The sequence below is a fragment of the Lithobates pipiens genome, unplaced genomic scaffold, assembly GCF_037356315.1.
Source record: "Lithobates pipiens isolate NorthernLeopardFrog02 unplaced genomic scaffold, aLitPip1_a1.2 Scaffold_12, whole genome shotgun sequence".
NCBI classification, from domain to species: domain Eukaryota; kingdom Metazoa; phylum Chordata; class Amphibia; order Anura; family Ranidae; genus Lithobates; species Lithobates pipiens.
Window position 1 is genome coordinate 60,261 of NW_027507707.1, and position 20,828 is coordinate 81,088.

The following is a 20,828-nucleotide window of genomic DNA, read 5'->3' on the forward strand; positions in this document are numbered from 1 at the left end:
ACTTTGCCATCACAAGGGGACCAACAAGTTGCATATCCTCTATGGAGATATTGGAAGTGTCAATCAGCCAGCGAGCCAATGAGGAGAGAAAAGGTGAGGCCAAGTCACACTGTCTTGTGGACAGAGCGGGGCTTGGAATGAGCGTGTACCATTGCCCCCATAGCAAGCGGCTTGATCTAAGGGCACTTGGTAGGAGGAAGGAGGACCCAAGAAGAGGCGTTTTGGGGCTGCTCTGTGCAAAACCATTACACAGAGCAGGCAAGTATAACTTCTTATAGCCTTTAAAAAAGGAGTAGTAAAGTTTTAGGGCTTTTCACCTTAATGCATCAAGGTGAAAAACCTGTGCTGAAGCTGTCCCCCAGAGCCCCCCCCTCCCCCTTTTCTTACCCGAGCCCGATCGTTCAGGCTCCCGCTGCGATCAAATCCAGTGACAAGGGAGCCGGGGCAGAGGCCTGCTGTGTCAATGGACGCAAGTGCACCCGCACAGAAATCAGCTCTGCGTGGGGGCACTCTCCGAAGAGGAGCCAGGAGCGCCGCCGGGTGACCCCAGAAAAGGATTGGGGCTTCTCTGTGCAAAACCTCTCAGAGCAAGTATAACTTTTTTTTAAACACAAACCTTTACAAAATCACTTTAATGCATTCCCTGCATTAGAGTAATAAAAACCTTTTGCATACAGCTACCCCTCCCCCACCCTTATATTTATCCGAGTTCAACCCAGTGACATGCATGAGAGCAGAGGCTCTCTCCCTCCTCACTGGCTCAGAGACAGCCGTGGGAGCCATTGGATCTTGCTGCTATCAATCACAACCAGTGAGGAGGAAACTGGGGCAGGGCAAAGTCACAGCTCGGGGTCAAGCCTGCATGAGGGCACCCAAAGCAAGTGGCTTGCTATGGTGTGCCCTTGGCAGAGGAGAGGAGCCAGGAGTGCTGGCTGGGCACCGAAGAGGTGAATGGGGGCTGCGCTCTGCAAAACCATTACAGAGTAGGCAAGCATAACTTTAGGAATTATGAACATTTAGGCTCGGTTCACACAGGGGCGACTTGTCCAGGCGACTTCGCCGCCTGACAAGTCGCTCCCCGTTCTGTACTACGGAACCGTTCTAATAGGAGCGACTCAAGTAACTCCGACTTAGAAAAAAGGTTCCTGTACTACTTTTGCGGCGACTTCGGGCGACTTGCATTGACTTCTATACAGAAGTCGTTTTGCAAGTCGCCGCTGAGGTCGCGGCGCTGTAAGTCGTGCCGCGTACTGTGTGAACCAAGCCTTACAATGACCAACCTAAAAAGGTAAAGCCTTCTGTCTGTAATTAGATGAAGTTGTACAATAATGTCTACAGAATTCCCAGTACTGTATAAGAAAGAGTCCATCTTACCACCTACCCTCTGGATACATGTTCCCTCACAAATGCTACGTTTACCCTCTGACTATCGTACCCTCTAACCCACATCTTCAATCGCTCCCTCTCTTCTGCCATCTTCCCCAAACTCTAACACACGCACTTGTCAGCCCCATATCTAAAAAGCCCTCAATGGACCCAAGTAATCTTAACCTACGCCCCATCTCCTTGCTCCCCTTTTTATCCTAACTCCTTGAAGGTCTTGGTCTACAACCGAATGAGCAACCACCTTGGCTGATAACCTTCTTGATCCCCTTCAGTCTGATTTTCGTCCTCAACACTTCACAGAAACTGCTCTCCTAAAACTTACAATCTACCAAGGGCCAAAACCAAGCGACACTATTCTGTACTCCTGGACCTCACTGCTGCCTTTGACCGCCTCAAAAAAACTCCACTCCTTTGGTCTCTGTACTCTTCACTGGTTCTCTTCCTACTTATCCAACCGCACCTTTAGGCCGCGTACACACGGGCGGACTGTATGGCGTACTTAGTCCGTCATACAATCCGACGGACAGTCCGTCATACTTTCGACTGAACGGACTGGACCACACACGGATGCACAAACAGTCCGTCGAAAGCTTGAGCGATGACGTGTACAGCACGTACGACGGGACTAGAAATAGGAAGTCCAATACACAGCAATGCACCCTTCCGCCGTGTAAATCCTTTCTGGGCATGCGCCATTCTTAGTCCGTCCAACTAGCCTACTCACGAGCGGACTGTCCGCTGAAACCAAAGTACGACGGACAGAATTTCGAAAAATCCGAAATACTTAGTACGCCAGACTGCACGCTGAAAAAGTCCGCTGAAGCCCACACACGAGCGGACTGTCCGCTGAAATGTGTTTCGACTGACTAAGTACGCCATACAATCTGCCCGTGTGTACGCGGCATTAGTGTTACCTACAATTCTACTTCCTCCTCTCCCTTTCTCTGTTGGGGTCCCCCGAGGTTCTGATCTTGTACCTCTCATATTCAGTCTACACCTCCTCCATGGGTCAGCCGATACCAATACCATCTCTACACTGACACCCAAATCTAAAAATCGAACCCTCAGCCCACGCCTTCAGTCTCTTCACGAATCACTAATTTACCGTCAGATATATCAGTCTGGACGTCACACCACTCCCTCAAACTTAATCTATTCAAAACCAAACTTATCATTTTTCCTCTCCCAGGTGCCTCTTCCCCTGATCTGTCAAAATCGATGGCTATCTGCCCATCCCAAGGTCCTAGGTGTAGTGCTGGACTCTGTACTCATCTCTAGGCCCCGCGTCCAATCGATGTCCAAATCTTGCCTCCTCAATATCTTCAAAATACGCCCCTTTCTAACCAATGACACAAAGCCAATTCACTCGCTGTCATCTCTCCCCTCGACTACTCCCTTATCATTGGCATAACTACATAGTCTATCCCCCCTTCAATCCATCATGAATGCTGCTGCCATACTCCTCCACCTTAACTGCTCTGTGTCTGCTACTCCTCTCCTACTACTTACAAAGCCAACAACTCTGCTCCCAATTACATCACTGCCCTAGTCTCAAAATACCAACCTAATGGTTCTTAGTTCATCTCAAGACCTCCCTGCTCTCTAATTCCACCCCCACCTCCTCCCGCGCTTCTCTCCAGGTTTTTTCCAGAGACTCTCCATTCCTATGGAACTCCTTACCCCAATGTGTCCGTTTCCTACTCTATTAACTTTTAAACAATCCCTGAAAACCCATCTCTTCAGGGAAGCCTCTCCTACCCACACCTATTTTAATTTTCCCCGTCTGATCATCTCCTACAGCTATTCTCTTGTTTCACTTGACCCCCCCCCCCCCTAGATTCTAAGCTCTAACCAAGCAGGACCCCCCCCCCCCCCCCGATTCCTCCTTATTGAATTGTATAACTGTACTGTTTGCCCTCATGTAGTAAAGTGCTGTGCAAACTGTTGGCGCTATACAAATCCTGTGTAATAGAAGGTTTAGTCTACAACTGACTGAGCGACCACCTCATTGAGAAAAAACCTTGATCCCCTTCAGTCTGGATTTCGCCCACAGAATCTGCCCTCTTAAAACTCAAACGACTTACTAACAGCCAAAACCAACGATTAACACGCAACTCTTACTCTTCGACTTTTCTGCTGCCTTTGATACAGCTGATCACCCCCTCAAAAAAAAAAAAACCCATTTCCTTGGTATCCATGGCTGCGCTCTCCGTTGGTTTGAATCTTGCCTATCTCACCGCATCTTCAATGTCACTTACAACTCCACTTCCTCCTCTCCAACTTCTTACCATTGGGGTCCCCCAAAGTTCAGTTCTTAGACCTCTCCCATTTTCAATCTACATGTCCTCCCTGGGTCACATGATAGCCTCCCATGGCTTCCACTACCATTTATATGGTAATGACACCCAAATCTCTCTGCCCCTCAGCTCACCCCATCAGTCTCCTCGCACATCACTGATTTACTAACAGACATATCAGCCTGGATGTCACACCACGTCCTCAGAACTGAATCCAAAACCAAAAAAACTCTTAAAGTTTCTCCCCCACATGCCCCTTCCCCTGACTTCTGTCAATATCAATGGCACATCTATCAGTACGTGCCCATACAGCAGGGTTCTAGGGGTAACCTTCGACTCAACTGCAACTCCCTCATTGGATTACCTTTAGACTATTCCCCCTTCAGTTAATGAATGCCACTGCAAGACTCATCCACCTTACCAACCATTGTGTCCTCCACCCCTCTGCCAATCCCTCCACTGGCTTCCACTCACCCAACAAATACAATTAAAATTACTAACCATAATTTACAAAACCATCCATAACTCTGCCCCCAGAGACATCACTAACCCGGTCCAAAAATACCAACCAAGCCACTCTAGCTCCCTTGTCACCTGCTCCTATTCTCACCTCCAGGATTTCTCCAGAGCCTCTCCCATCATTTGGTTTGGAACTCCCTACCCCAATCTGTCCCCTAATCTAGCCATCTTTAGACAATCCCTGAAAACCCTTCTCTTTAAAGATGCCTATCCTGCTTCTAACACCATTTTAATTTCTCCATTAGCTCATCCCCCACAGCTGTTATTTTGTATCAATTGACCCTTCCTTTAGATAAGGTGTATAGGGAACCTCGGCTCTCCAGCTGTTTTGAAACTACAAATCCCATCATGCCTCTGCCTCTAGGAGTCATGCCTGTGATTGTTAGGCTCGGTTCACACAGGGGCAACACGACTTTTGGAGGCAACTTGGACGTGACGCGACTTGACGCGACTTACAACACTACGGGCCGGTTCACACTGCAGGCGAGGCGACACCGACTTGCCTCGCCGCGACCTGCCGCGACCTCAGCGGCAACTTGCAGATGACTTCTGTATAGAAGTCAATGCAAGTCGCCCCGAGGTCGCCCAGAAGTAGTACAGGAACCTTTTTTCTGAGTCAGAGCGACTCGAGTCGCTCCTCTCAGAACGGTTCCATTGTACAGAACGGGGGCGACTTGTCACACTGCGGCGAGGCGAGTCGTGTCGCCTCGCATCGCCCGCAGTGTGAACCGGCCCTAAGTCGCCCCAGGCCAGGCGACTTGCCGTGGCCAATCAGAGAATGAGCTTAGGGGGGGAACTCCTTTTGAGAGCTGATAATTCTGAGTCGCCTCTGTATAGACAGATCCGACTTGGAGGCGACCTCCATTGAAATCAATGGGTACCGGTCGCCTACAAGTGGGATTGAAGTAGTACAGGAACCTTTTCTGAAGTCGGAGCGACTTCAGTAGTGTGCATTAAGGGCCGGTTCACACAGCAGGCGAGGCGAGGCGTCTCCGACTTGCCTCGCCGCGACCTGCGGCGACCTCAGCGGCGACTTGCAGATGACTTCTGTATAGAAGTCAATGCAAGTCGCCCCGAGGTCACCCAAAAGTAGTACAGGAACCTTTTTTCTGAGTCGGAGCGACTCGAGTCGCTCCCCTCAGAATGGTTCCATTGTACAGAACGGGGGCGACTTGCGGGAGCGAGGCGAGTCGTGTCGCCTCGCATCGCCCGCTGTGTTAACCGGCCCTAAGACAGCTCTCATTCACTTAGGGCCGGTTCACACAGGGGGCGACATGACTTGCCGTGCCGCAACCTGACAAGTCGCCCCCGTTCTGTACAATGGAACCGTTCTAAGAGGAGCGACTCAAGTCGCTCTGACTCAGAAAAAAGGTTCCTGTACTACTTTTGGGCGACCTCGGGGCGACTTGCATTGACTTCTATACAGAAGTCATTTGCAAGTCGCCGCTGAGGTCGCGGCGAGGCAAGTCGTGTCGCCTCGCATCGCCCCCTGTGTGAACCGAGCCTTACATTGATTTCTACATGTTGTGCGACCTGAGGTGACTTGGGGCGACTTGAAGTCGGATCTGAGTCGCTCCTGTGTGAACCGGCACTTAGGGTCTTGCAATGTCTCATGGGTCTTGTAGTTTCAAAACAGCTGGAGAGCCAAGGTTCCCTGCCCCTGCTTTAGATTCTAAGCTCTAATGAGCAGGGTCCTCAGATTCCTCTTGTACCAAATTGTAGCTAAGGTCTGCCTTCATTTTGTTAAGCGCTGAGCAAACTGTTGGCGCCCTATAAATCCTGTACAATAATAATCCTCCTGACAGGTTTACATTGGAACATTCCAACCTCTAGCAGGTCTATAATTTGCAGCCACTTTTACAGGTCACTTCTCTGACCTTCGTTCTGAAATGTCAACAGAAAGCGATGTCATAGTTTCAGTGTTTGCAGAAGGACACGCCGGGCCGATCATGGTGCAGATTCAGGTTCACCCTTGAAAAGGACGATTGAACTGAGAAGACCAAATACAAGGGCATTAGACTCGGTATACGCTGCGAGGACCTGTGCAAGTTCACAGGAAAACATTCTAGGCTGGGCAGGCTTACCCAAATTGTAATGCAACTGAAAGCGGAGGTCTACCCTAAAGTGGACCTTCTGCTCATTGGAACCCTCCCCCCTCCGGTGCCACAATTGGCACCTTTCAGGGGGGAGGGGGGGTGCAGGTACCTGTACAGTACAGGTATCTGCACCCACTTCCGGGATAGCTCTCTGCGTAAAGGGGCATAGATTATACCCCTTTCCGAAAGTCCCCCCGCTGCCTGCTGGGAAACACACAGATCCCAGAGGCAACGGGTCCATCCTTATTGCGCAGCGCGACTCGCGCATGCGCAGTAGGGAACCGGGAAATGAAGCCGAAAGGCTCCACTTCCTGATTCCCATACCCAAGATGGCGGCGGCAACACCCGAGAGACGATCGAGAGATTGGCTTCGGGTGCCGACATCGCGGGCGCGCTGGGCGGGTAAGTGTCCTTATTTTAAAAGTCAGCAGCTGCAGTATTTGGAAAAAAAAAAAAAAAAACGGTGGAACTCCCGGCGGACTCCCGCTTGAAGTACGGGTGCAATAATATTTAACCATCTTAATTCCTGCGTCACCCCTGGATCTCAAGTCCATCATCAGAACCTCACCCCATTATTTATTGGTCAAGTAGAACTTCAGTTGAGCAGTAGAGGTTCTGCCATTTGAACAGAACCAGACATACAGAATCGGGACGGGCCACAGTTCAATGTCTGAATGGACACAGAACAGACTCTGCTCGGGTGCCCCCATAGCAAGCTGCTTGCAGTGGGGGGCACCCAACAGGGAGGGAGGGGCCAGGATCACAGGAGGGGGACCTCTCCTGGCAAATCCACTTCAGAGCAGGCAAGTATAACAGGTTTGTTATTTTTAATAAAAAAACAAAAAAAACGCAAGACTTTACAATCACTTGAGGACATGGCGGCCCCGCTCCTAAACCGATTAGTGCCGTTGTACTATCATATAGTGTCCCCCATCGGATAGTGTCCGCTGTGTACTTCGCATGCGCAGTACACAGCACACACACACACACACACACACACACACACACATTCCGAAAATAGGCGAAGATGAACGGCACCGCGAGTCCAGGTTCCAGCCCCACCATCCAAGTGGACAGAGTCTAAATATAAAAGAGCCGAGCGCATCAAGGTTGAGCCCGAAGCGAGCCCGCGAGGGGCCCTCTAATATCGGCGGCCCTATGTCCACTTGGATGGTGGGGCTACCACCTCGACTTACGGCGCAGGCGCTGTTCACCTTCGGAGATTTTCTGAAGCTTCTTCTGCTCCATACTGTGCAAGCAATGCGCATGCGCAGTATGGGGCGGACAGTATCTGATGGCAGGACACTATATGCCAGAACACCGGGTTTCTAGTATCAGTATGCAGATACCGGTATCAGTACTACCCCAATTCTGGTCAATGGATGGAGCAGATGATAGGAATACGGTAGTAGAAGCCATAATGCAGTATTTTTCCTACTCTATGAATATTCGGGAAAAAAATGGTGTCGGCGCCCGTTCACACAGATTCACAAAATCAATCGCTTTGCAAATGTAAGAATTTACACAATTAACACCCCTTTCTATTGTGGTATCAAAAGAAAAAAAAAATGGTAAAGTACACAGTGCTCAGATTGTATGAAGATTATATTGTGGTCATCACGTGTGGTCATCACGTGTGGTCATCACGTGTGGTCATCACGTGTGGTCATCACGTGTGGTCATCACGTGTGGTCATCACGTGTGGTCACCGAGGTGTGAAATACCTGAAAAGACTTCTATAAAAAGAACAATGACCACATGGCTGACTCAGCCCCGATACGGGAGGAACGGCTCATACACACTTCAATGGTTATATAAAGGAGTGATGTGGGCGACACGCAGGTATCGAGTCTGTAAAGACGACACACCCAGCATGACAAACACCTGAGACTAAAAATAAATCCGATCTCCACAACGTGCGGCCCGACCACATCACAGCGGCGAAGAACGGAACCCGTTTTATAGGACACACACACGTACAAATCCGCTGTAATGACAGGAAGCTATAAAAAGGTCCCAGAATAAAGATTTTAATTTGTTTACTGACAATCCGCGAGCGTTTAGGTCACTCAAAATAGCACAAAGCAGGAGATGTGATCATTGTTTACCCACAAACAGCGAGATAATTGGATCCAACCTAAAGCATCCGTGTGAAGGAAGGAGGAGATCTGTACTGAGGGACAAGGATGACCTCCTCACAGGAAATACATTTAAAATAAACCGCAATAAAAATACTACTAATATTTTTATTATCATTCATTTTGAACAGCAGTAATAAAAATCTGTCACCAGGTGGGCTTATTACAAAACACACAAACACACACAAACACACACACACACAAACACACACACACACAAACACACACACACACACACACACACACAAACACACACACAAACACACACACACAAACACACACACACAAACACACACACACAAACACACACACACAAACACACAAACACACAAACACACACACACACAAACACACACACACACAAACACACACACACACAAACAAACACACACACAAACAAACACACACACAAACAAACACACAAACAAACACACACACAAACAAACACACACACAAACAAACACACACACAAACAAACACACACACAAACAAACACACACACAAACAAACACACACACAAACAAACACACAAACAAACAAACAAACACACACACAAACAAACACACACACAAACAAACAAACACACACACAAACAAACAAACACACACACAAACAAACAAACACACACACAAACACACACACACACAAACACACACACACACACACACACACACACACACACACACACACACACACAAACACACAAACAAAAAACAAACAAAAACACATAAGCCAACCATTTCCAATCGTCTGCGACATACAATGAGTGAAGTGACATCATCCCATGCCAGCCAATTAAAAACAGCTGAAGACCATCACCTGGAACCATTGCAGGCATTATGTGATAGAGGTCTCTTGTTTACAAGTTAAAGAGGAAGTAAACCCTTCCAAACAACTTGGACCTACAGGTAAGCCTAGATTAAGGCTTACCTGTAGGTCCAAGCAATATCTCCTAAACCTATATGGTTTAGGAGATATTTGCCCGAAAATGGGCACCGCTGTCTACGGCGCATGCGCCGTAGACAGCGGCGCGCAGGCGCACTAAATGCGGCAAATCCATGAATGGATTTGCCTAATTTGTCGACTCCCGTGCGCATGCGCGGGAGTGACGTCATCGCGGCTTCGCCGAGTGGCAGCGGCGGAGCTGCGAGACGCGACTCCCGTGCGCATGCGCGGGAGTGACGTCATCGCGGCTTCGCCGCTGTGATTAGTCGGAGCTGCGAGACGCCACCAGCAACATGGATGCGGCGGACTACAGGGATCAGCGGCGACTTCGCTGGCTCCTGTGTCAGGTAAGTGACACATAATGGGCTACTATGCGATGCGATGCGATGCATAGTAGTCCATTATGCTTTACCTTTCCAGGGAAAAAAAGAGGAAGTAAACCCATCAGGGTTTACTTCCTCTTTAAAAATCAATTTCCTTTGCTAGAAAATTACTTATAACCCCCAAACATACTATAAATATACATCTTATGTCAGACACCCTAAAAAAATAAAACGGCGGTCGTTGCAATAATGTATCACTCCGTATTTGCGCAACAGTCTTACGATTTGTTTTGGAAAAAATACACTAATAAAAAAAAAAAAAAAAAAACAGTAAAGTTGCCCAATTTTTTTTTATATTGTGAAAGATAATGCTACACCGAGTAAATTGATGCCCAACATGTCACGCTTCAAAACTGCGCCCGCTTGTGGAATGGTGACAAACAATAGACCCTTGAGTTAGAGAGGAGGTCTATGGCTAGAATTATTGCTCTCGCTCTGATTGCGGTGATAGCTCACATGTGTGGCCTGAACACCTTTTTCATATGCGGGAGCAACTTGCGTATGCGTTCGATTCGGCACGCGAGCTCGGCGAGGTGTTTATATTTTTTCCTTCATATTTTCTGTCCTTTTCATTTTTTGAGTCACTTTAAAGAGGAAGTAAACTTTGATGGGTGTTACTTCCTGATTCCCTGCAAAGGTAAAGCATAATGGACTACTGTGCATCGCATCACATCGCATCGCATAGTAGCCCATTATGTGTCACTTACCTGACACAGGAGCCAGCGAAGTCACTGCTGTCCCCTGTAGTCTGGAGTGTCCTTCTTGGCGGGTCTTGCTGCTCCGCCGCTGTCACTCGGCAAAGCCGTGATGTCACTCCCGCACATGCGCACGGGAGTCGCCACTCGCGGAATATCGCTGTTGACAGTGGCGTGCTCAGTGCGCCGCTGTCTTTCGGCAAATATCTCCTAAACCATATAGGTTTAGGAGATATTGCTTGGACCTACAGGTAAGCCTTAATCTAGGCTCACCTGTAGGTCAAAGTGTGTTGTAAGGGTTTACAAGCACTTTAATTCCCATTACAAATGGAAAGTAAACATTCCTTGTAATAGGAAAGAAAAAAAAGCCATGACTGGACCTCTAATGTGAGATCCGGGGATCAAAAAGACCTCACATCTCATTTACACTTGAAAGCAAAAAACAAAATAAAAATCCCCTTTAGGTGGAAGTGACGTTTGACATCCTCCAATGTTATGGAGCTGAGCGGGGGCCATCTTTCTTTCACTCAGTTCCAGGTCTGTGAGGGGAAAAGCGACAAACTACCGGAGCGCAACAGGAGGCACCTCTCCCATCGCCAATAAAAGTGATCATGGCGAATCCGCCGCAGAGCCCACTTATGTTAAAGAGGACTGCCCACCATTTCAGAAACTACCAGGTCAGCTATGAGAAAATGTATTCCCTCTTAAGAGGGTATTAGGGGGGATATGATCTCCATGTATAAATACATAAGGGGGGATATGATCTCCATGTATAAATACATAGGGGGGGATATGATCTCCATGTATAAATACATAAGGGGGGATATGATCTCCATGTATAAATACATAAGGGGGGATATGATCTCCATGTATAAATACATAAGGGGGGATATGATCTCCATGTATAAATACATAAGGGGGGATATGATCTCCATGTATAAATACATAAGGGGGGATAAGATCTCCATGTATAAATACATAAGGGGGGATATGATCTCCATGTATAAATACATAAGGGGGGGATATGATCTCCATGTATAAATACATAAGGGGGGGATATGATCTCCATGTATATATAAAAGGGGATATGATCTCCATGTATATATAAAAGGGGATATGATCTCCATGTATAAATACATAAGGGGGGGATATGATCTCCATGTATAAATACATAAGGGGGGGATATGATCTCCATGTATAAATACATAAGGGGGGGATATGATCTCCATGTATAAATACATAAAGGGGGATAAGATCTCCATGTATAAATACATAAGGGGGGATAAGATCTCCATGTATAAATACATAAGGGGGGATAAGATCTCCATGTATAAATACATAAGGGGGGATAAGATCTCCATGTATAAATACATAAGGGGGATAAGATCTCCATGTATAAATACATAAGGGGGGATATGATCTCCATGTATAAATACATAAGGGGGGATATGATCTCCATGTATAAATACATAAGGGGGGATATGATCTCCATGTATAAATACATAAGGGGGGATATGATCTCCATGTATAAATACATAAGGGGGGATATGATCTCCATGTATAAATACATAAGGGGGGATAAGATCTCCATGTATAAATACATAAGGGGGGATATGATCTCCATGTATAAATACATAAGGGGGGGATATGATCTCCATGTATATATAAAAGGGGATATGATCTCCATGTATATATAAAAGGGGATATGATCTCCATGTATAAATACATAAGGGGGGGATATGATCTCCATGTATAAATACATAAGGGGGGGATATGATCTCCATGTATAAATACATAAGGGGGGGATATGATCTCCATGTATAAATACATAAAGGGGGATAAGATCTCCATGTATAAATACATAAGGGGGGATAAGATCTCCATGTATAAATACATAAGGGGGGATAAGATCTCCATGTATAAATACATAAGGGGGGATAAGATCTCCATGTATAAATACATAAGGGGGGATAAGATCTCCATGTATAAATACATAAGGGGGGATTTGATCACCATGTATAAATACATAAGGGGGGATAAGATCTCCATGTATAAATACATAAGGGGGATAAGATCTCCATGTATAAATACATAAGGGGGGATATGATCTCCATGTATAAATACATAAGGGGGGATATGATCTCCATGTATAAATACATAAGGGGGGGATATGATCTCCATGTATAAATACATAAGGGGGGATATGATCTCCATGTATAAATACATAAGGGGGGATTTGATCACCATGTATAAATACATAAGGGGGGATAAGATCTCCATGTATAAATACATAAGGGGGATAAGATCTCCATGTATAAATACATAAGGGGGGATATGATCTCCATGTATAAATACATAAGGGGGGATATGATCTCCATGTATAAATACATAAGAGGGGGATATGATCTCCATGTATAAATACATAAGGGGGGATATGATCTCCATGTATAAATACATAAGAGGGGGATATGATCTCCATGTATAAATACATAGGGGGGATATGATCTCCATGTATAAATACATAAGGGGTCTATATAGTGAAGTTTGTTTTATGGTCATCACAGAGGACAAGGGGGCACTATGTCTAGAGGAAAAGATTTAATCTTCAAATACGGAAAGGTTTCTTCACAGTAAGAGCTGTGAAAATGTGGACTAGACTCCCTGCAGAGGTGGTTATGGTCAGCTCAGTAGATTGCTATAAGAAAGTCCTGGATTATTTCCTAAATGTACAGAATATAACTGGGTACTGACATTTATAGGTAAAGATGATCCGGGGAAAATCCGATTGCCTCTCGGGGGGATCAGGAAGGAATTTTCCCCCGCTGTAGCAAATTGGATCATGGCTCTGCTGGGTTTTTTTTCACCTTCCTCTGGATCATCTGTGGGTATATAGGATTGTATATTTTTTATGGTTTAACTAGACGGACTTGTTTTTTCCAACCTATATGCCATAACCCGGGTATTCCATGTCAAAGCACTGACGTACAATAACAGCGGTTTGCAGGAAGTAGTCAGAGAGGACCTTAACTCGCTATAGCGTGTCCGTCTCCATGGCTACACCCCCTCCGACCCAACCCCCCCCCCCCCATAGCCACAATATAAAAAGCCCCATTTTTTTTTTTTAACAAACAGTTTTTCCACCATTCTTTCCTAGGCGAGGGGGTGATAGGATATGTACATCACATATCCCAGGAAGTTGCAGGCCGCACATACACGAGGAGCTAGCACTCATGTGCCCCCAAAGCAAGCAACTTGTCATTGGGGACACAGAAGAGGAACAGCAAAGATGGCCGGAAGGGGACCTCAGTAGAGGAGGCTCAGGGCTTCTCAAAAAAAAAAAAAAAAAAAAGTGCCTTTAGTAAAACTTTAATGAACATCTGCATTGCTGGACAGGCAGAGTTCTCTCGTATGAATGCCGCCGTGGTGATCTCGTCGGGCGCGGGATATTCCAAATCCTCGGTGTGCGTGTAAATGAAGCGCATTTTACTCTATTGGTTTCTTCCGGTGTTTATACAAAATTTGCCTAATCACCTAAACAATCGTGATTAGGAATAATGATTGTATAAAGTGACACTGGACGGGGCAGAGGGGGAAAAAAAAGTCCCAAAATAGCTACCAAAATACACACGTGTCCCCTCTACACCTCAACTATTTGCCAACACCCGAGAGGCGCGTACCTCGTCACATGGCACCGCCACCTGGTGACCCTGAGAAACCTGAAATCCTCATTATGTAAGCCTGACACAGGAAGAGATCTATTCATAGATCCGGGCCGAGTTGGGAAGAGTCAGAACCTCAGTCAGATTTGCTCCACCATCCAAGTCCTTTGGCCGGCTTTAGAATGTTTTATTGTCTGTATCCTACTGGAGGAGATTTCACCCCTCACTGATGTTGGACAAGAAGGCCTGGCTCGCAGTGTTTGCTCTAATTTATCCCAAAGGTGTTCTATCGGGTTGAGGTCAGGACTCTGTGCAGGCCAGTCAAGTCCCTCCACCCAAAATGGCTCATCCACGTCTTTATGGACCTTGCTTTGTGCACTGGTGAGCAGTCATGTTGGACCAGGAAGGTCCAAACTGTTCCCACAAAGTTGGGAGCATGAAATTGTCCACAATGTCTTGGTATGCTGATGTCATAAGAGTTCTCTTCATTGGAACTAAGGGGCCAAACCCAACCTCTGAAAAACCCTACACCATGATCTCCCCTCCCCCCACACCATAATTCCCCCTCCACCAAATGGTTTGGACCAGTGCACAAAGCAAGGTCCATAAAGACATAGATGAACTCGTTTGAGGTGGAGGAACTTGACTAATCTGCACAGAGTCCTGACCTCAACCTGATAGAACACCTTTGGGATGAATTAGAGTGGAGACTGCGAGCCAGGCCTTCTCATCCAACATCAGCGCCTGACCCCACAAACGCTCCTCTGGGAAGAATGGTCAAACATTCCCATAGACACCCTCCTAAACCTTGTGGACGGCCTTCCCAGAAGAGGTGAATATAGGTGTTATAGCCAACCCAATACTGAACCCTACAGACTAAGACTGGGGGGCCATTGAAGTTCATGTTTGTGTAGAGGCAAGCGTCCCAATACTTTCGGTAATAGATTACAAATTCCTCCATTCCTGTATACTCTTCATACTGAGCTACACAGAGCAGCTGCACACAAGTCCCACCACCTGAAATGCGCTGACTGGCTGTTCACGTCCCGTCTGTACAGAAGCATCCAGAGGACGACCTTCATAAACATGTCTGCCAACTGCAGGGATGGGGGGGAGGGGGGGGTATAAACAATGAGAATGTTGTTCATCCGAGATCTGGAAATCAGCTTCACTACATAGCAAAACGACATCAAAGGGGGAGGGGGGGAGGGGATATCCCTGGAAAGGTGCGGCTGTTTTATAGAAGATCTCAGGATCTACACAGCTGCACCACCAATGGGGGCCCCACTGGATTCCTCCAGACAATAAACGGGGGCCCCACTGGTTTCCTCCAGACAATAAACGGGGGCCCCACTGGATTCCTCCAGACAATAAACGGGGGCCCCACTGGATTCCTCCAGACAATAAACGGGGGCCCCACTGGATTCCTCCAGACAATAAACGGGGGCCCCACTGGATTCCTCCAGACAATAAACGGGGGCCCCACTGGATTCCTCCAGACAATAAACGGGGGCCCCACTGGATTCCTCCAGACAATAAACGGGGGCCCCACTGGATTCCTCCAGACAATAAACGGGGGCCCCACTGGATTCCTCCAGACAATAAACGGGGGCCCCACTGGATTCCTCCAGACAATAAACGGGGGCCCCACTGGTTTCCTCCAGACAATAAACGGGAGCCCCACTGGTTTCCTCCAGACAATAAACGGGAGCCCCACTGGTTTCCTCCAGACAATAAACGGGGGCCCCACTGGTTTCCTCCAGACAATAAACGGGAGCCCCACTGGTTTCCTCCAGACAATAAACGGGAGCCCCACTGGTTTCCTCCAGACAATAAACGGGGGCCCCACTGGTTTCCTCCAGACAATAAACGGGGGCCCCACTGGTTTCCTCCAGACAACGGGGCCCCACTGGTTTCCTCCAGACAACGGGGCCCCACTGGTTTCCTCCAGACAACGGGGCCCCACTGGTTTCCTCCAGACAACGGGGCCCCACTGGTTTCCTCCAGACAACGGGGCCCCACTGGTTTCCTCCAGACAACGGGGCCCCACTGGTTTCCTCCAGACAACGGGGCCCCACTGGTTTCCTCCAGACAATAAACGGGGGCCCCACTGGTTTCCTCCAGTCTTCTCCAGAAAGTAGATGGGGGTCCCCCACTAGTTTTCTTCAGACTCCTACAGACAGTAAATGGGGGTACGTGGGTTCCACCAGTTCTGTGCATGCTACATGAATTATCTGCCCTTACTAAAGATTATGGCTAGAAATCCCGGGGGGGAGGGGGATTTCAGAGGCACACCTAGACTCCCCTACACAGAGGTCCTGATTGGGAGGGGGAATTTTTTTATGTATATGATGTAAAGTCCTCACCTATTACCACAGACGGAAGGTTTAGCGTATGTAAACTCAGCTCTATTTATTTTGGGTTGTACAGCAATTGAACTGGTTGGAATGTCGGGGGAGGGATCTATAAGGTGAACAGTGAAGTTCAGCGAGTCAGGCGGTGCGATGAGCCTCAATGTTACTGGAAATCAGCCGAAGAATTTCCCCAAAACTTCAACACAATGTACAAAGAGCGACGAAAACCGGGTCAGGTGAAAAAATTCAAAACAAGGACATGCAAGAAAAATATTTATCCTTTGTGTAATATTCCTCCATCTATTTCCTGATTGGCAGGAGGAAGTAAAAGTCCCGAGGTGACGTTCTATGGAAATATTTGGTGTCTGAGATTTAGGAGTCCATTATCAGAACTCGCGCTGTGATTGGAGAACCAAACGGACCTCCTACAGATCAGCCAATCCAATGTAGAGAATTTTGGTGGCATTCTATACAAAGGCTGGACATGGGTGGCTTGAATGTTACCCCCATTCCAGCTACACTGCCCAACATTCATGGCACTGCAACACCCAGCATGACGAGTTAAAGCGGAGCTCCACCCAAAAGGGGAAGCTCCGCTTGTCTGCCTCCTCCCACCTAATCTGCCACACTTGGTGACTTTTTTTGGGGGGGGGGGGGGGGGGGCAAAGTGAGCAGAACGTTCAGCCGCCTCCTTCCCCTGTAGCCGGCCCAATAAGAGCACAGCGAGCTTTGCACATGTGCACTAGGGAGCCGATAAAAAAAAAAAAGGTCTTCCAGGTTCCAATAAGCCCCCCGCCCATAGACCCCTACAACCATCGGGCAAGGGTTGTGAGGATGAGGTCCTTCTCCCCCCATCAACATGGGAACAAGGTGCTTTGAGGTGGGCCGCAACCCCCAAAGCACCCTCCCAATGTTGACGACATGTGGCCTGGTATGGTTCAGGAGGGGGGCGCTCTCACCCCCCCCCCACCTTTTCCTGAGGACTGCCAGGTTGTGTGCTGGGATAAGGGTCTGGTATGGATTTTTGGGGGGACCCCACGCCATTTTTTTACATTTTGGCGCGGGGTTCCCCTTAATATCCATACCAGACCTGAAGAGCCAGGTATGGAATTTAGGGGGAAGCCCACACTTTATTTTCATTTTGGTTCGGGGTTCCCCTGTGGTCACCGGCGGCACCACATACCTGAAAGAACGCGCTTCTGCACTAGGTATGTGATCCTACGCAGGAGGATATACACAGCCTACGGGCAGGAAGTGGTTAAGAAACATTTCTATTTTTATTATATTCTAAAGGCTTTTTATGTTGAACATGTGACCAGCAGCTCCTCCTGCTTAGGTTTCCCTGCAGACAGGCTGGGAGAGAGCTGGGTCATGTGACAGCTGGATATCCATTAGGAAAAAAAAAAAAAAAAAAACACTTAAAGCGGGAATCCGACTTTTTTTTTTAAAGCCAGCAGCTACAAATACTGCAGCTGCTGACTTTTAAAATAGTGACACTTATCTGTCCAGCGCGCCCGCGATGTCGGCACCCGAAGCCCATCTCTCGATCGTCTCTCGGGTGCTGCCACCGCCATCTTAGGTATGGGAATCAGGAAGTGGAGCCATTTCCCGGTTCCCTACTGCGCATGCGCGAGTCGCGGTGCACAATAAGGACGGACCTGCTGCCTCTGGGATCTGTGTGTTTCCCAGGAGACAGCGGGGGGACTTTCGGAAAGGGGTGTAGATTCTGCGGAAAGGGGTGTTGCTTTCTGCAGAATCTACACCGGAAGTGGGTGCAGATACCTGTACTGTACAGGTACCTGCACCCCCCTCCCCCCTGAAAGGTGCCAATTGTGGCTCCGGAGGGGGGAGGATTCCAATGAGCAGAAGGTCCACTTTAGGGTGGACCTCCACTTTAAACTGGGTTCACACTATAACCCGCGCGGATTTCTGTGCGTCCCTGTTCCCCGTTTCAGGGACGAATCAGGGCTGATTCTATGCCTGAATTTGGCCCTAAAACAGACCCGAAGACGCACAGCGTTTCTGTGCCGTGCGCTCCCCAGCCGCAACGCAGATAAGTGAACCGGCTCCACAGGGATCCAGTCACATTCTCCCGCTATGCGGATTCACATAGGTGTGAACCCGGCCTTAAGAGGGTTTTTGTTTTAATTGAAATGACAGCACCATCAGCCCCATACAGAAACTGAAGGGAGGATGTAGATCTCACAGCGTGGGGATAATATCACTTCAATGCACGGAATGCACATGTATGTGAATAGAGAAACGTTCACACCCCGATACAAATCATTAAACGCCAAAAGAGCCGGGAATCGTCATTTCTATTTAATGTTTGCCGACCCTTAAAACAAAACTAAACATAAACCTATAAGAGAAGGTGCCAGAAGTGTATTGAGTCTTCCGGAGTCCAGTCTGCCCTTCATATAAAACAAAGGAGAGAAAAACTTCTAGACTGTTTGTATACAATGCAGAGAATGGAGGAGAGGAGAGGAGAGGAGCTCCATAATGAAGGATTGTATGATGAGGTCAGAGCCGGAGGAATGCCGTCCAACCTGCTGCCGGCACAACAGGAGAACATTCAGTTGTGTAACCGGAATCGTCACCCTCGCAGATACCCGCTCACCCCACCCCCGTCACCAGCGATAATTATAGAACAACAAATAGCAATATACAATGCAAACCTATATATAACCTGTACACACCTGGAAACACGCAGATCAGATGTGAGAACATGCGATTTTTAGGGTTCAACTGATCATTTGTTGCACTTTTTTTGAGATATATATATATCTATATATAGATATATATAGATAGATATATATAGATAGATATATATAGATAGATATATATAGATAGATATATATAGATAGATATATATAGATAGATATATATAGATATATATATAAAATAAAATACTATATCAAAAAATATTATATATATGAATATATATATATATATATATATATATATATATATATATATATATATATATATAATATTTTTTGATATAGTATTTTATTTTAAATATATATATATAATCACAAATTGTATATATAGATTTTTTGATTATATATTTGATATATAAATAGTATTTGATGATAGAGATCTATAAATCAAATAAAAATTATTATATATCAAATATATAATCTATATATATACAATTTTTGATATATATATATTTTGAATATAACTATATATATATATATATATAACTATATAACTATATAACTATATAACTATATAACTATATAACTATATAACTATATATCTATATATCTATATAACTATATAACTATATAACTATATAACTATATATATATATATATCTATATATAACTATATATAACTATATATAACTATATATAACTATATATAACTATATATAACTATATATAACTATATATAACTATATATAACTATATAACTATATATAACTATATATAACTATATAAATATATAACTATATAAATATATAACTATATAACTATATAAATATATAACTATATAAATATATAACTATATAACTATATAAATATATAACTATATATATATATATATATATATATATATATATATATATATATTCTATGTATTCTATGTATTACTAATATATATATTTTTTTCAAAATATATATATTTTGATATAGTATTTTATATATATATATATATATATATATATATATATATATATAAAAAAAATTATATATATATATTAGTAATACATAGAATATATAGAATATATATAGTAATATATAGAATATATATATATATATATATATATATATATTCAAAATATATATATAATATTTTTTTATATAGTATTTTATTATATATATTATATCAAAAATTGTATATATATAGATTTTTTGATTATATATTTGATATATAAATAGTATTTGATGATATAGAGATATATAATAATTTTTATTATTTGATTTATAGACCACCAGTTTGACAATATGGCCGCCTGGAAGGCGCTCTATACAGATGATATACAGAACATCCTCCTGAAAATGTATTTCCTGCTTGTGTGATTGGCTCGCTGATTTCCCCAGAAGTCTGCACTAAGATACAAGTCAGATTTTGGGCATCCCCTGCAACAAACATCATTTTTGGTGAGGTACTCCCAAAGTGAAAAAAAAAAAATCTAATCTAAAGGGATGCAGACCCTGCCACTTTCCTCACTAGAGTCCTGCAAGTGCAGCAGCTGATTGATTATAAAATAACTCACATGGACACAGACAGCTATTTTTTTCAGAACAAAAGGTTGGAATCTGCTACAAAGTTTATTATAATCCATGTACAGAGATCACCCAGAGGGGGAGGGGTATTCTCAAAAGTGGAGTTACTCTTTAAGTT

The 20,828-nt window shown here is 45.4% G+C and overlaps 1 protein-coding gene across 1 annotated transcript in view; it reads right to left on the reverse strand.

Annotated features, from left to right (window-relative positions):
• The window catches only part of LOC143973812 (rab11 family-interacting protein 1-like), a 61,657-nt gene that overhangs the window by 32,403 nt on the left and 8,426 nt on the right, over positions 1 to 20,828 (reverse strand). The window lies entirely within an intron of this gene.